Source organism: Nicotiana tabacum, chromosome 4 (assembly GCF_000715075.1).
Source record: "Nicotiana tabacum cultivar K326 chromosome 4, ASM71507v2, whole genome shotgun sequence".
Lineage (NCBI taxonomy): Eukaryota > Viridiplantae > Streptophyta > Magnoliopsida > Solanales > Solanaceae > Nicotiana > Nicotiana tabacum.
Genome location: NC_134083.1, coordinates 95,342,030 through 95,350,204, shown reverse-complemented (window position 1 = coordinate 95,350,204; position 8,175 = coordinate 95,342,030).

The following is an 8,175-nucleotide window of genomic DNA, read 5'->3' as shown; positions in this document are numbered from 1 at the left end:
GTAAATGAGAGATAACAACAAGAATGACAACCGAGGTACTGCCTCGTAAATCTCATTTCACAATCACAATCACAATCTTTCCTTATATCACCGCGGGAGCCTTACATTTGGTTTTGAAAATTATTTTTCCCAAAATAGCTACCCCTATTTTAGCCCACCTTATCACACCGCGTGGCTTCAAGTAGTACCCCTACTAGCAACACGCATATCAAGCCCACCTTATCTCACCACATGCATATCAACCCCTAGACTTATACCACCGCATGCGTATCAATTTCAAAACATATCACAACTCGCACCTCAAGTGCCCAAATGCCACAACTTGCCAAAAGAATCAACAATATCAATGCTCCCACAACAAATAGCCCATGACTCAACTACAATGTGTACAAGAATCTCAACTATAGCAAATTGGAAGTGAATAGCTCAACAAGAATAGTATTTCAACAATTAACAACCTTGCATCAATGTGATCACGACTATTACAACTTCAACACCAATAACTCATCAAGAAGATATTCCATGAAATCAACAACTCCAAGTAAATAATTCAACAATTAAAGAAGTAACAAGACAATAAGGAAGACGATAACTTCAACTAAAGCATATAAGAGTAAATAACAAGTAAGAGGTGGAAGAAGTGTTAACAATGTTAAATAAAGCATGTGAGGTAGATTAATACATGTAAGGGTAGACTAACAATAAAAAATATATCATGCTATGACAATACAATTAAAGGCATGAAATGAGTCCAACTAGCCTAAATCGGTCAAATACCATATATAGACCGTGTATCCACTCGTCACCTTGCGTACATGACTTTCATGCATCACAAATAGCACAATTAACCCAAATCCTGAGGGACAGTTCCCCCACACAAAGTTAGGCAAGATACTTACCTCAAACAAGCTAACTCAATCCACTAGTAAGCCTTTACCATGAATATCCAACTCCGGACGGCTCGAATCTAGACAAAATAACTTTATACCATAAATACAAATCATAGGAAACTATTCCGGATAATAAAGTTGCAATCTTTATAGAAAATGAAAAAGTCAACCCCGGGCGCACGCCTCGGAACCCGACAAAACTTACAAAATCCAAAAATCCATCAATAACGAGTCCAATCACACTAAATTTATTCTACTACGACCACAAATTAACCTTCAAATCCTCAAATTATAGCTTAGAATGTTTTCACAAAATTCCCCAATTTTTCCCAATCAAATCGATAATTAAATGATAAAAATAATGATGGATTCATGGATAATAATCAAATCCGAGTAAAAAACACTTACCCCGATCAAGTCCTTGAAAATCTCTTCCAAAATCGCCCAAATCCGAGCTTAAACTCAAAAGTTGAAAAATAACTTTAACCCTTGATCTTGCCTCTTTTCTGCCCAGACATTCTGCTTCTGAGGACATTTGGTCGCTTCTGCGACTCCACATCTACGGAAAAGCCATTGGAGATGTGGCTTTCACTTAAGCCAGGAAAATTCGCTTCTACAGACACAACGCGCATCTGCTCTTCTGCTCGTGCGGACACATGGGTGCTTCTGCGCACCCGCTCCTACGGACATCGTTTGCTTTTGCGACCCCAGGCCATTGTGACCCTATCCGCATCTGCGACCTCCTCCACACCTGTGGGCTCACAGATGCAGAACTCTCCTCGCATATGCAGTCACTGCCAAGTCCTTAGAACCTCGCTTTTGCGATCCCACTAACCGCACCTGCGGCCAAGCCCACCGTAGGTGCGATGACACCAGAACATCAACTGTTCTTCAGCAATCACCTAACTCCAAAATGAATCCGATTTCAATACGAATCACACCCAAGGCACCCCGGAACCCCGTATGAACATACCATCAAGTTCCAAAACACATAAATAACCTACTCGAAGACTATAATCACATCACACAATAGCAAATCTACGAATCACACCCCATTTCAAGCCTATGGAATCCATGAACATTCAACTTCCAAAACTAACGCCGATTCGTACCAAACCAACTCCGATTGACATCAACTTTTACACACAAGTAATAAATGACATAACGTACCTATTCCAACTTTTGAAATTGAATCCGACCCCAATATCAATAAAGTTAACTCTCTGTCAAACTTCTCAACCTTCCAAACCTTCAACTTTCTAACTTTTGCCAATTCAAGCCAAAACGACCTACGGACCTCCAAATCAATATCCGAACACACTCCTAAGTCCAAAATACCATACAGAGCTATCAGAATCATCAAAACTCCATTCTGGAGTCGTCTACACAAAAGTCAATCTCTGGTCAACTCTTTCAACTTAAGCTTCTAACTTTGGGACTAAGTATCCCAATTTACTCTGAAACTCATCCGAGACCTGACCAACCACCCGACAAGTCCCATAACCACAATATAACACAGATGAGGCAATAATTAATGAAACAGGGCTAAAATACTCATAACGATTGGCCGGGTTGTTGCATCCTCCCCCTCTTAAAGCAAACGTTCATCCTCGAACGAGTAGAGAAACATACCTGAAATGGTGAAAAGATGAGGATAACGGCTACACATATCATGCTCTCTCTCCCAAGTCGCCTCCTCTACTGAACCTTCACTAAAGCAATGTTCATTGACATCAACTTTAGGACCTGCCTATCCAAAATGGCTACCAGCTCCTCAACATAAGTCAAATCCTTGTCCAATTGGACTGACCTGAAATCTAAAATATGGGACGGATCACCGTGATACTTCTGGAGCATGGAAACATGGAACACTAGGTGAACTGCAGATAAGCTAGGTGTCAATGCAAGCTTGTAGGCCACCTCTCCCACACTCTCAAGGATCTTAAAAGGAACGATATACCTAGGGCTCAACTTGCCCTTTTTCCCGAACCTCATCACACCCTTCATGGTTGAAACCCGGAGCAAAACCCTCTCTCCAACCATGAATGCAACATTATGAACTCTCCGATCAACATAACTCTTCTTCCTAGACTGTGTCGTACGCAGTCGATCCTGGATCAACTTTACTTTCTCCAAGGAATCGCGAACCAAATCTGTGCCCGACAATCTAACCTCGCCCATCTCAAACCAACCAACTGGAGAATGACATCGTCTCCCATATAAGGCCTCATAAGGGGCCATCTGAATACTCGAATTGGTAGTTGTTGATGTAGGCAAACTCCGCAAGTGGCAAGAATTGATCCCAAGAACCCCCAAAATCCATAATACAAGCACGAAGCATATCCTCTAATATTTGAATGGTGCGCTCGGACTGTCAGTTCGTGTGGGGGTGAAATGCTGTACTTAACTCAACCCGTGTGCCTAACTCATGCTGTACCCTCCAGAAGTGCGATGCAAACTGCGTGTCCCGGTAAGAGATAATGGATACTAGCATACCATGAAGTCGGACAATCTCTTGGATATAGATCTAAGCTTGATGCTCTAAAGAATAGGTGGTCACCACCGGAATGAAATGAGCCAACTTGGTCAACCTATCCACAATCACCCATACAACATTAAATTTCTTCAAGGTCCGTGGAAGCCCAACAAGAAGTCCATGGTAACACGCTCCCATTTCCAATCAGGAATCTCAAGTCTTTGAAGCAAACCGCCTAGCCTCTGATGCTCATACTTCACTTGTTGACAATTTAGCAACCGAGTCACATATGCTACTCTATCTTTCGTCATTCTCCTCCACCAATAGTGCTGTCTCAAATCCTGATACATCTTGGCGGCACCCAGATGAATGGAGTTCCGCGAACTGTGGGCCTCCTAAAGGAGCAACTCACGTTGCCCATCTACATTGGGCAAACATAATTGGCCCTGCATCCGCAACACACCATCATCTCCGATAGAAACCTCCTTGGCATTGCCGTCTTGTACCGTATCCTTAAGGACAAACAAATGGGGGTCGTTATACTGACGCTCTCTGATGCGCTAATATAAAGAAGACCGAGAGACCACACAAGCAAGAACCCATCTGGGCTCCAAAAAATCCAATCTAACAAACTGGTTAGCCAAGGTTTGAACATCCAATGCTAATGGCCTCTCCACTGCCGGTAGATATGCCAAACTACCCATACTCTCCGCCTTTCGACTCAAGGCATTGGCCACCACATTGTTCCTGGGATGATATAGAATAGTGATATCATAGTCTTTAAGCAACTCTAACCACCTCCGCTGCCGCAAATTATGATCTTTATGCTTGAACATATGATGGAGAGTCCGGTGGTCGGTATAGACCTCAAATGGGACACTATACAAATAATGCCGCCAAATCTTCAAGGCATGAACATAAGCTGCCAATTCCAAGTCGTGGACAAGATAATTCTTCTCATGAACCTTCAACGATTGAGACGCGTAGGCAATCACCCTACTATCTTGCATTAACACTGTGCCAAGGCTAACACGTGACGCATCATAATACACAGTATAAGACTCCAAACCCATAGGCAAGAACAATACTAGGGCTATAGTCAAAGCAGTCTTGAGCTTTTGAAAGCTTACCTCACACTCCTCAGACCATATGAAAGGACCACCCTTTTGGGTCAATCTGGTCATAGGTGCAACAATGGATGAGAAACCCTCTACAAACCGACAATAATACCCGGCCAAACCAAGAAAACTCCGCATCTCAGTAGCTGAAGACGAACTCGGCCAACTCTGAACTCCCTAAATCTTCTTCAGATCTACCTTGATCCCCTCACTCGACACTACATGGCCCCAAAACACCACTGAATCAATCCAAAATTCATACTTTGAGAATTTTGCATACAACTTCTTTTCTCTAAAGGTCTGCAACACAATCCTCAAATACTGCTCATGATCCTCCCGGATACGGGAGTACACCAAGATGTTTTCAATAAAAACAATGACGAATGAATCAAGATATGGCTAGAATAAGTGTTCATCAGGTGCATAAATGTTGCTGGGGCATTGGTCAGCCTAAATGACATTACAAGGAACTCGTAGTGACCATACCGAGTATTAAAGGCAATCTTCAGAATATCCGGATCCCGAATCTTCAGTTGAAGATACTCTAACCGCGAAATCAATCTTTGAGAACATTCTAACACCTTGTAGCTGATCAAATAAGTCATCAATGCACGGCAATGGGTACCTGTTCTTCACTGTAACCTTGTTCAACTACTAATAATCAATACACAAGTGCATAGAACCATCCTTCTTCTTCACACACAAGAGCGGAGCACCCCAAGGTGACACACTAGGCCGAATGAAACCCTTATCAAGCAACTCTTGCAGCTGCTCTTTCAAATCCACCGGTGCCATACGATATGGTGGAATAGAAATGGGCTAAGTGTCCGACAACAAGTCAATACCAAAATTGATATCTCTATTAGGTGGCATGCCCGGAAGATCTACTGGAAATACATCTGGGAAGTCTAACACTACCAGAACTGACTCAATGTCAATGGTAGGAGTATCAAATTGACATCTCTCACAAAGGCTTGATATGCATCACACCCCTTCTCAACCATCCGTTGTGCCTTAAGGAAGGACACAACCCTGCTAGGAATATAATCCAATGTACCCCTCCACTCTAACTACGGAAAACCTAGCATAGCCAGTGTCACAGTCTTGGCGTGACAATCCAGAATAGCATGATAAGGCGACAACCAGTCCATGCCCAAGATAACATCAAAGTCTACCATACTAAGTAACAATAGATCAACTCTGGTCTTAAAACCACCAATAACAACTAAACACGACCGATGCACATGGTCCACAATAATAGAATCTCTCACAAGAGTGGACACATATATAGGAGAACTTAGAGAATCACGAGATATACCCAAATACCGAGAAAAGTAAGATGATACATATGAGTAAGTGGAGCTTGGATCAAATAAGACTGATGCATCTCTATGACAAACTAGAACAATATCTGTGCTAACTGCGTCTGATGCAACCACCTCTGTCCTACCCGAAAAAGCATAGCATCTGGCCTAGCTCCCCCTCTAGGGCGACCCTACCCGCCTGACCTCCAGCCCTAGCTGGAGCAGCAACCATAGCCTGAGAAGTCTGTGGACCAGGTGGAATCCGTGGAGTATGAATAGTCTGTGGAGGTGCACCCCTCATGAGTCTGGGACAGTCTCTCACCATATGACAGGTATCACCGCACTCAAAGCAAGCTCTAGGTGGGTGTGGCTGCTGAAACTAGCCCTAGTCTGATCGGCTGGACTGACCACTGAAAATTCCCTGTGCAGGAGGTGCACTAGATAGTGGAAATGCATAATGGGAAACCTGAGACCTGGAAGTAGCCGGAGTACCACTAGAAGCTAGAAGTGCTGAATGAACTGGACGACTCACATATCCTCTACCATGATTGGCTACAACTGGGGTGCGGGTACCACTTTATCTGCTAGAATCTCGAAGCCTCTTGGCCTCCCTGTCCTCTCTCTCAAGGTCCCGCATACCCCCAACCTTCATGCGATCCCTACCACCTGCTGATATAGGGTATCTGTCTCCAACTCTCAAGCCATGTTGAATCTAATATCATAGTTGAGCCCCTCAATGAATCAGCAGACTCTCTCTCTGACTGTGGAAACCAAGGCAGGTGCATGTTTGGACAATCACTGAATCATATAGCATATTCGGACGCTATCATAGTACCATAGCGCAGTTGCTCAAACTCCATGCGTTATGCATCCCGAAGGGTCTAAGGAACAAACTCTCTAAAGAACATCTCTGAAAACTGAGTCCATGTGAGTAAAGCTGCATCGACTAGGCTACCCTCCTCGTAAGCCCGCCACCACTAATACACTGCTCCTGATAGCTGAAATATAGTGAAAGCAACCCCGCTCGTCTCCACAATACCCATGATGCGGAGAATACTATGGCACTTCTCTAGAAAACCTTGTGCAACCTCTGTAGCTAGGCCGGTGAAGGTAGGAGAATGATACTTCTTGAACCTCTCAAGTGTCAGCTACTCCTCCTCAGATGCCACTGCCCTAACCTCGGGCTGAACGGGGACAACAAGGTACACTAACATAACCTCTAGGACCTGATCAGCATAGACCCGCTACTCTGGAGTGCGGGCCGTGGGAGTCTGAGCTCCTCCCCCAGTTTGAGATGTGGCTGGTGCAAGTGGAATCAACCCTGCCTGAGCTAGAGTACTGAACAAGCTCAATAACTATGCGAGGGTCTCCTAAAGTGCAGGGGTGGCAACAGGTGCCTCAGGTGCTTGCCCCCAACTGGAGCTACTGGCGGCTCCTCTGTCGCAGCACAGGAAGGTGCTCTAGCTGCACCACGTGCCCTTCCTCGACCTCTACCCCGGCCCCACCCTCTAGCAGCTCTAGCAGGGGGCGCGAATGTCTGATCGTCGGATACAACAGTGCATGTCCTCACCATCTGTGAGGAAATAACAAGACAATGATTTAGAATTTTGAAGTCAACAAAATCGCACGATAAAGAAATCAAAGATGTGGAGTTTCCTAAAAGTTCTGTAGCCTCTTGATGATAAGTACAGACGTCTCTGTACTGATCTGCAAGACTCTACTAAACCTGTTTATGACTCGTAACACCTATGAACCCAGAGCTCTAATACCAACTTATCACAACCCCAATTTCCCATCTGAGGATGTCGTGATGGCACCTAGTCTCTAAGACTAGGTAAGCCTAACATGCATGGAGAAATAGCAGAAAGAATAATAAAACTTTAAATTTAAACCATCTTGCTATCATAAAAGCACTCAACAATACCGTTGACAATAACTTCCAAAATCTGGTGAGACTGAGTCATAAGCTCTACACGAATATACTGTAACATCCCTAATATATCACTGTCTAAATAAAGAGTAAGCAGTACAAAAACAAGGACACAGGGTGACTCCGAGGCCTGCGGAAGCCAAGTAGGTATTCCTTGAAGTCTCTGAGATGTATAGCTATATCAATGATGCCTAGCCTGATATGAGGTACCTGGGTCTGCACAAAAAAATTGTGTAGAAACGTAGTATGAGTACACCACAACAATACCTGCTCAACTCATAAGCCTCCCACCATCTGAAGGCTGCTCCTGGCAGCTGTAAAGTAGTTAATAAGACTCCACTAGTCTCTAGATTGCCCGCGGTGCAAAGGATCCGCTGGCACTTGTTTAAAATATCCTAAGCATCCTCTGACTTAACCCCACTGAACTATTGAGGCCTGAGCCTCCCATATCGCTCTA